Source organism: Bubalus kerabau, chromosome 14 (genome assembly GCF_029407905.1).
Source record: "Bubalus kerabau isolate K-KA32 ecotype Philippines breed swamp buffalo chromosome 14, PCC_UOA_SB_1v2, whole genome shotgun sequence".
Taxonomy (NCBI): Eukaryota; Metazoa; Chordata; class Mammalia; order Artiodactyla; family Bovidae; genus Bubalus; species Bubalus kerabau.
This window is the reverse complement of record NC_073637.1, coordinates 62,180,904-62,190,319: the sequence shown is the minus strand read 5'-3', so window position 1 is coordinate 62,190,319 and position 9,416 is coordinate 62,180,904. Positions and strand designations below refer to the sequence as shown.

The 9,416-nt window shown below is 41.4% G+C and overlaps 1 non-coding gene across 1 annotated transcript; it reads left to right on the top strand.

Moving 5' to 3' along the window:
• The first annotated feature begins 8,504 nt into the window (after positions 1–8,504).
• On the top strand, positions 8,505–8,630 carry LOC129627496 (U6atac minor spliceosomal RNA). Its single transcript, XR_008702635.1, has one exon. It is a non-coding gene; the product is annotated as a U6atac minor spliceosomal RNA (small nuclear RNA).
• Positions 8,631–9,416: the final 786 nt, after the last annotated feature.

The following is a 9,416-nucleotide window of genomic DNA, read 5'->3' as shown; positions in this document are numbered from 1 at the left end:
TGTGATTACCCAGATGAGTGGGATGGGTGGAGGGCAGCAGGGAGGTCCAGGAGGGAGGGGATATGTGTGTACATATAGCTGATTCACTTCATTGTACAGCAGAAACTAATGCAACATTGTAAAGCAATTACACTCCAATAAAAAATATATATATGGAAAAATGACTCAATAATAATAAATTCTCTGAATAACCTCAGATATGCAGATGACACCATCCTTATGGCAGAAAGAGAAGACGAACTAAAGAGCCTCTTGATGAAGGTGAGAGAAGACAGTGAAAAAGCTGGCTTAAAATGCAACATTCAAAAAACAAAGATCGTGGCATCCAGTTCCATTGCATCATGGCAAATAGATGGGGAAACAATGGAAACAGTGACAGACTTTATTTTCTTGGGCTCCAAAGTCACTGTGGATGGTGACTGCAGCCATGAAATTAAAAGACACTTGCTCCTTGGAAGAAAAGTTTTGACAAACCTAGACAGTGTTTGAAAAAAGCAGGGACATTACTTTGCTAACAAAGGTCTGTCTAGTCAAAGCTATGGTTTTTCCAGTAGTCATGTATGGATGTGAGAGTTGGACTATAAAAAAGGAAGAGCACTGAAGAACTGATGTTTTTGAACTGTGGTGTTAGAGAAGACTCTTTAAAGTCCCTTGGACTGCAAGGAGATCAAACCAGTTCATCCTAAAGGAAATCAATCCAGAATATTCATTGGAAGGACTGATGCTAAAGCTGAAGCTCCAATACTGTGGCCACCTGATGTGAAGGGCCAACTCATTGGAAAAGACCCTGATGCTGGGAAAGATTGAGGGCAGGAGAAGGGGATGACAGAGGATGAGATGGTTGGATGGCATCACCAACAAAATGGACATGAGTTTGAGCAAGTTCCAGGAGATGGTGAAGGATAGGGAGGCCTGGTGTGCTGCAGTCCATGGGGTCACAAAGAGTCAGACATGACTGAGCAACTGAACAACAACAAAAATAGCTTTGTTATCTCCTATCCCAATAGAAGTGTCAACTTGCTTCACTAAACTCCCAAAGGTCTTTATTCTAGTGTAAAGTTGGTACCAAATTACGGTTTTCCTCTCTTCCAGTGCAGAGGTGGCTTGCTTTGGTATTATCTGGTTTTGTCTGGGTAACTGGCCCTCTGAAGGTACTTTTATGCTCAGTCAAATGCTAAAGTCCTTTTTGCACAAAAACTCAAGCCTTTTCTGAATTTAAAAGATCTTAGATGATTTCCTCCTACTTAGTTCTAGTTTCTAGTTTGAGAAACTTGCTGCAGAGTTTAGTCCAAGCTTCAGGATGCCTCCAAAGTCTAGGGTCCTCTTTCAGAGGCCATCTTCCTTCCTCATTGAAGAAACATTCTAGGCAGTTCTTTAGGCAAATATGTTCCTGTCACAATGTGACTTGGCCAAGACATTGGCTTGTCTTCTTGGCCTTGGCTGACTAGATCAGATGTGGCCATCAGGCCAAGGACAATCTATAAGCTATGAGGTGTGGAGCAAGAATGTTGTTCAACCAGAATGATGAGGATTAAATTGGATTAATCTGAATTTCTGAAATGAAACCTAGAGAATGAATCCAGTAAGGTTGTAGTACAGATGGGCCATGAAGGATCATGAACAAGAGAAATGATGAGTAAGCAGACATCTTGAGTAAACCAGAGTGATAAATAAGTGGAAACCAGAGTGATAAGTAAGTGGAAAACAGATGCCACGGGTAGTTGTTTGCCACACTGGGAGAGGTAAAAAAGAGACAGAGTAAAATGCTGACTCATTATACTAGGAGAATTCTGTGGACTTTAGGGGCTGAGGGCATGACAAGGTAACCAAGATTTAGAATTGCCTTGGATCTCCTGACAACCTCCCAGCTCATGAGCTTCATTCCTTTTCAGGGTTGCCTCATCTTTCCAATACCTTCAGGTTCCACAGGTATCCTTGTTGTCCTCCTTTCCATGTGCATCCTTACATTACCCAGGTCTTGTTTCTCAAGAAAACATCAGGGAGGTTAAACAGCACACATGCCTTGTCTCCATTCAGGTTGGCAGGAATTGCAATCAACTCTGCAACTGATTCAACCTTTTCCAGCTCGGCTTCTTTGCCCTGCACATCTCAGAAATGTTCCAAATTGTTCCATAGATGTTTGACCTTCATCTCCAACACAGGGAAGTAAGTAGCCTTACAAAAGCCCAATTAATGGAATAAAATTAATTTATATCATGGGCAAAAAAGGTTGTATCCCCGCCCCCCCGCTCCCCTCCCCCACCACCCGCCACAAGATTTCCCATCTGCTTGCATTGTGTCCTTAGGTTAACTGACTCACCTTAATCAAGTCAGTTATTCATTATTTGATTTCAGACCAGTTATAGGTCTTCTCACCTGCCCTCTAATAATGAGTCACTGATATTTACATATGCAAGGTACTAGTCTAAGAAATGTATATGTAATTATTTTAATCCTCTCATCAACATTCTAAGGAAGGTATGTATAAGCATTATTTCTTTTTGTATGTAAGGATATTAAGGCTTAGAGAGGTTAAGTAATTGATCAGAGTTCACACATATGTCATTAATAAGTGAGACTTGATGTAAAACCTGGTAGTGGAGCCTTAGTTCTTAACCAGAGCTAGGTTCGCTGGTTAAGAACTAGTCCTTCCTACATAGTGGTAGTTGGCACACAGGTTCACATTCAGTCGACTGCCTGCCTGGGTCTCCCTGAGGTCTAGACTCTCCATTAATACACTCAGCCTGACTGTAGACTAATCACTGATAAACACCCCTGAAAGGTGAGTATTGTGGAAATAAACTTGAGTAGTACTTCACCCTGGAGCCATAGGAATCCAACCCCCAATGTCTGCTTCCTCAAATCACCTGTCTGAACCAGCTTGCCTCAATATTCAGTCATTTCCACGGTGGAATGACTTGGCAGAACAACATTTTCATCTAGAGATTGATGTATTTCTTCCATTTCATCAGCAGCTGGCACTGTTTTTTTCTCTGAACATTGGGGCTTATAAGGCTAAGAGACATTGAAAGGTGTGGTCATAAGGATTCCCACAGCTGCTGGACATTGATCATTCCCTGTCCTCCAGTAACGGTGAATTCTGCCGAGTCCCTCTTCTCTGGGGTCCTGCTGCCCTGCATGGCTGTCTGTGTGATGGGCTCAGGTGGGTGCTGTGATGGAAGTGGTCTCCTCTGTTTACAGGAGCTTCATTAGAAAAGTTGCCATTTCCCAAGGAGTTCTCTTCCTGTAATAATGATCCCTTGCTAGGGGAGTGAGTGACACCCTCCATTCAGGCTCCTAATGCCTTTTCCTAATAAAGGCAGAAACGAAAAGATGGACTCCAAATTATAAAGCTCCTCATGCCAACCTCAGGTTGTCCAATAGTAGATTTTTTCTTCTAGGAATTCACTACCTCTGAAAAAAGGCCCAGTTTTACAGGAACTGATAGCTCTCCAACACTTTCTGAGCAGTTTCTAGTGGGAAAGCTACCCGAATATAATGCGTGGCCTTTCCAGGAGTTTTCCTCTCCCTTTCTTTATTGGACAAGCCCTTCTCTTACCACTGGAAACACCAGTTACTCTTTCCCCAGTCTTCCTTACAATTAGCATATAGGCAAGTAACTCAGTATTGACCCATGGAACCTGAAGAAATGTCTGATAAGGGTTTGGAAAAAAGGTTTTTCTTCCTAGAAATGGGAAGCATCCCTTTTCTCTTTTCTGAATGTGATTTGTCAACATATGACCTCTGGAACCATTGCAGCCTTTTTGAGGCCATTAGGGGAGTCATCAATGTCACATTTTAGGTGTCAAAACACAAAGAAGAACTCCAGGTTCATGAGTTGTTGCACCCAACTTGGAACTTCCTTGCCTTGACTTACTTGTTATAACGAAAGAAAGTGAAAGTTAAGTCACTCAGTTGTATCCAACTCTTTGTGACCCCATGGACTGTAGCCCACCAGGCTCCTCCGTCCATGGGATTCTCCAGGCAAGAATACTGGAGTGGGTTGCCATTTCCTTCTCCAGGGGATCTTCCTGACCCAGGGATCGAACCCAGGTCTCCTGCATTGCAGGCAGAAGCTTTAATAGTAATAATAGTAACCGTGGGCTTCCCAAGTGGTTCAGTGGTAAGAATCCACCTGCCACCGCAGGAGATGCAGGTTTGATCCATAGGTCAGGAAGGTCTCCTGGAGGAGGAAATGGCAACCCATTCCAGTATTCTTGCTTGGAAAATTCCATGGACAGAAGAGCCTGACAGGCTGCAGTCTGTGGCATCACAAAGATTCGGATATGACTGAGTGACAAGCATGCACAATAGTAACTGTTATTGTTATTCCTGGCAATAAAGACAATTAATACTTCTACAGTTTTAATTACTTCTTAATTACTTTAAATACTTCTACATATTTAATTATTATGTAACATTATAAATATCTATATTGTTTAAACTATAACTTTTAGTTGAGTGCTCTATTATTTGCAGATGAAAACACCCTAATCAACATGCTTGCCACCCTGTTCCTTGCTCTCTCAAAGCCTTAGAGATCTTCAAGAGGCTTCTTTAAAAAACAGACTTGAGCCTATGCCATCTAAAACATATACTCCTCCCATCATGGAGTGAATCTTCTTTTCCCAGGATCCGTCAAAGAAATCTCTTCTCCTGAGAAGAAGCTTCCTGAACTCCACAGCTAAAGGGTCCTGGGAAACCAGGTGTGAACTTTCCATATCTTTATTTTCAGCCTGGTGAGTTACACAGACAATAGAAAATAGTACACATGGTTCCTAGAGGACCACGCTCTCATAAAAGCATCTGAAAATGAAGACTTGGAGAGAGAATGGGTGAAATATTTCTAAGATTCCTCTATTGGTCTCATTCCCTTCCCTTCACATTTCAAAAAGTCAATCAGGTTATTCTAAGGGCTCAGGAGGCCCTGAGGAGCTGTAATTAGTCCACTGCAGTGAATATTTATCTGGACATGTCTTCCCATAGCAATCATTTTCCTGGTTCACACATTCCACTTGACAATATTTTATATAATAAAATAAACACCATCACCAAAGAGCTCTATAAGCTATAAAATATTATACAGAATTAACTTATGATGATGACAAAGATTTATTCATTACCTGCTCTCAATATTACTGACTCAGGGTCCTAGGAATATATTTATATTTTAGCCTGTTTTATTACCTTATTCAACTATCAACATAACCTGATTTTGCACCAAATATATTGACTGTGTCAGAACTGGTTGTGTTTTCTTTCATTGCTATTGAATTATGTCTCACATTTTTATTAATAGTTATGACCAATGTTGGTCAGCATTTTACAATTTACAGTTGGTTTTTCCTGTATGTTGGGGTTTCCCTGATGGTTCAACAGGTAAAGAATCTGCCTGCAATGCAGGAGACTTGGGTTTGGTCTCTAGGTCAGGAAGATCCCCTGGAGAAGGAAATGGCAATCCACTCCAGTATTCTTGCCTAAAAAATCCCATGGACAGAGGAGCCTGGTGGGTTACAGTCTAAAGTGTCTCAAAGAGTTGGACACTACTGAGTGTGCTGTCACTGAACTCTCAAAATCATAACTCATTGGAGCTTCATAACAATCTTATTTGAAAATAAGAGTATGGAGGCTCAGATTTGTTCAAGATGACTCAGGAAAAAGCCAGAAAAGGAGCAGGTTCTCCTGAAGGCAAGGAAAGTCCTTTCTTCTGGGAGGTGTTGACACTCCTCTGGATCACCTGTGGTTTTAAGATGGAAAAGGGACCACAGGGGCAAGAGATTGGAGTTCAGTAAGGAAGGATGACATGTCAACAACAAGCTAGGTAGATCTTTCAGCGCTGGATGGGCCATGGGGGATATTTGATGAATTGGTGATATCCTGAATTACAGAGCTTCCCCTGTAGCTCAGTCAGTAAAGAATCCATCTGCCATGCAGGAGTCTGCCTGCAATGCAATAGACCCAGGTTTGATTTCTGGGTTGGGAAGATCCCCTGAAGAAAGAAATGGTAAGCCACTCTAGTATTCTTGCCTGGGAAATCCCATGGACAGAGGAGCCTGGCAGGCTACAATCCATGGGGTCTCAAGAGTCGGACATGACTTAGCAACTAAACCACCATGAATGACCACATGGTTAATTTTTCGTGGCTCCCAGGCAAGTTATCAGGGCAAGTCACTCACCTCAGTTTCCTCATCAGTAAAACAGAATTCCCAATAGCACCCACCTCAAAACATTGTTGGTTTACATGAGTCAGAACATTGCTTATCTAATAAGCGCTTCATAAACTTCTGCTAGTTTGGTTTCTATCCTGTGGGAACACTTAGTGTGGTTGAGGAGAGAGATAGGGCCATTCAGCTACTTTTGTCTTCCTACAGACCCTTCCCATCTCTCTATCCTTGTAAAAGTCCGGGATAACATGTAGATTACAAAGCCTGTGTGTCAATGTCCTCAGGGATCACCAAACCTTGATGGTAAGCACCCTGGTAGTAAAGTGAAGCTTGAACTTAAATGAAAACTGTAATATTCAGCTCTGCTCACTGTTTAAGGAGTTCCTTTAAAGGGCTTAATAAAGAGGATCAGCAAGATCCCTGGGTATTAAACATGTCTTCCAAAGCAATATTTTAATGAGGTTAAGTATAATACAGCAAGCCCTTGGATTAATCTTCCCTTAAACTACCCATGAGCTCAAGATGCAGAGAAAAATATCCTCAGAAAATTGCCGGGACTTTTATTGAACCCATGTGTCAAATGCAAGAAAATTACAGGTGCTTGACTCCTAACCCCCATCAGGGCTGGTGTGGTCTCTCCTTAAAATCCCGAGATAAAAAAATGAAGATCACAGAGGGAACTTGACAATATTGCTTCTTTGTTGCTCCTTTGAAAGGCTCTGTAGCAGCGATCTCAGGCTGGGTTTCTCCTGGGGGCTGGTGGGCCAGTTGTGCCCATTGAGATATTTCCCAGTGCTGGGGATGGAGAGTTTCTTTGCTCAAGCCCTCACGGTGTGTCTCCCTGCAAAGACTGTCTTTCCTCTGAGAGCTCCCAGTTTATTTTTAACAACTGGTGCCAAGACCTAGCATTGTTTGCCTGCATCAGAGTGTGGGCAGAGAGGACACATGCAGGAAATTTCAGAGCATGGGGGCCACTTGTCTGGGGTTAGTCATGAGGAAGTGGCTGCCGCCTCCTCTGGCAGTCTTTTATAACTGAACTGTTTTAGGTTCTCTGTCCTTATGTATACAGTTTAATTTTGAGTGCTTTAGTTTAATTTTGGCCTTTGAATGCCTTTATAAATTACAGCATCTTGTGATGATTGTTTTTCTTTTTTGCAAAGGAAAGGACTAGTACACAAATCTCTGAAATGAAAGAGAGGAAGGGAGAATAAAGGGTGAGGATAAAGAGGAAGAGGGAGCTGCCAGGGAGGGAAGAGAGGCAGCTATTCTCTTCCGTTTCTCCTTTATCTTGGACATTGAGACAGACACAAATGACCTCAGTGGACCTCAAAGGGCAGATGGAGTAAGATGATTTCTGTGGGGTTTGATTTGATAAGTTGGACATGGATTGTCCGATTTCCCCACATTCTCTCCACTTTTTGCTCTGATTTATTCCTTTCAATTAAGCACTGCCTTTCTCTAAGATGCTCCTTAAAAGGCAAATCCTCTGAGAAGGCTAATCATGAAGTTTTAAACTCATGACGAGAACGAATTCACAGATTAGTGGTTCCCAAATCCAGCTGATCATCCCAAGCCCCGAGGGTACTTGTTAAGCATACAGATTTCAGGGCCTTACCCCAGACTTGTGGAGGAGTCAGAAGGTCTAATGACATGAATCTGCATCTGCATTAAAAAACAAAACAAAACCTTTTAGGTGTTTCAATGATTTGGGAATTTCTTACAGACTCCCAGACTTGCCTCCATGTCTAATTTGTCATCCTAGAGAGAAAGGAAGGGCACAATAGTAGAACTGTACTGGGTCCTTCTAGAATGAAGATTCTAGAAAGAGGGTTCAAGTTCTCAAGTGTTAGTCGCTCAGTCGTGTCTGACTCTTTGCGACCTCGTGGACCGTAGCCTGCCATGCTCCTCTGTCCATGGAATTCTCCAGGCAAGAATATTGGAGTGGGTTGCCATTCCCTTCTCCAGGGGATCTTCCCAACCCAGGGACTGAACTCAGGTCTCCTGCATTGCAGGTGGATTCTTTACCATCTGAACCACCAAGGAAACCCAGAAAGAGGGTAAAGAAGGTAACTTTTTTAAAGACAGTGGAGAATTGCTACCTAACACTTTTGCTCTAAATTGGTTGTGCCAGTGGAAATGTACCTTCATCCAAAGTCATCTTTATCAATACAGTTTCATAAAGCCATTGCAGAAAGCTTTGTTTTCCTTCTGGCACTTCAAATATTGAAGCCAGTCAACAAGTTGATACTGATCTGGCCTTGATATTTTACTGGTTTAAATAAAGAACCAGTCCATGTCAAGAAAAAGAGAGCTTAATTAATCAATTAAAAGAACACGTGCATGTTGTATGAAAGGAGAAAAGGTGAGAACTTCCTTTGACTAAGTTGGAAGAGGCTCTCGGGCTTGACAACACGCATATGATGAAGGCATTGCCACCTACTTTGTGGTAGCTAACCACTGTTTTTTTGATTTGAGAGACTAGCATTGAAACATATACATTACCATATGTAAAATAGATAGTGGGAGTTTGAAGTATGACGCAGGACACCCAAAGGCGGTGCTCTGTGACAACCTGGAGGGATGGGGTGCGGAGAGATGTGAGAGGGGGTTTCAGGATGGAGGGAACACAAGTACGCCTATGGCCAATTCATATTGATGTATGGCAAAAACCATTACAATATTGTAAGGCTTTTAAATTAAATTAAAATAAGCTAATTAATTAAAAAAAGAACGCATGCACATTCATTTATATTGGCAGGTTATTTCAGTTTACCTGTAGGTGTGATAATCACAGATGGAGGTCCTGGTGATGAAGCATCATCATTTGGCTTCTGTTTCTTCCTTCCTTATTTCTTAAAATAAAACAGAAGAGTTTAGAATCTATTCTTGGGACACATAGAGGTAATAATGGGACTCTGCATTCTATTTTTAATAACTGAATAAAAAATCGGATTAAACACTGTATATTTACTTCGTAATAAAAGTTCATGAGCTAATAAAAAAATCACGTTTCTTTATTTTTTTGGTGATAAGTATTTCAGCTCACTCTTTTTTAGCACTGATTCACTCATGTTGAATTGAAATTATCATTTGGATTTATACTGTTGATAAATAGATAAATAGAAAAGAAACAAAATGAAAACACAAGGTCCATTTTTTCATTCATTTGGTTGTTTTATGTCATAGGGAGTTCAGATATCACTCCCAGAAGCATTTAGATAGAATAAAAAATACCCCAAAACCTTCAGTAAC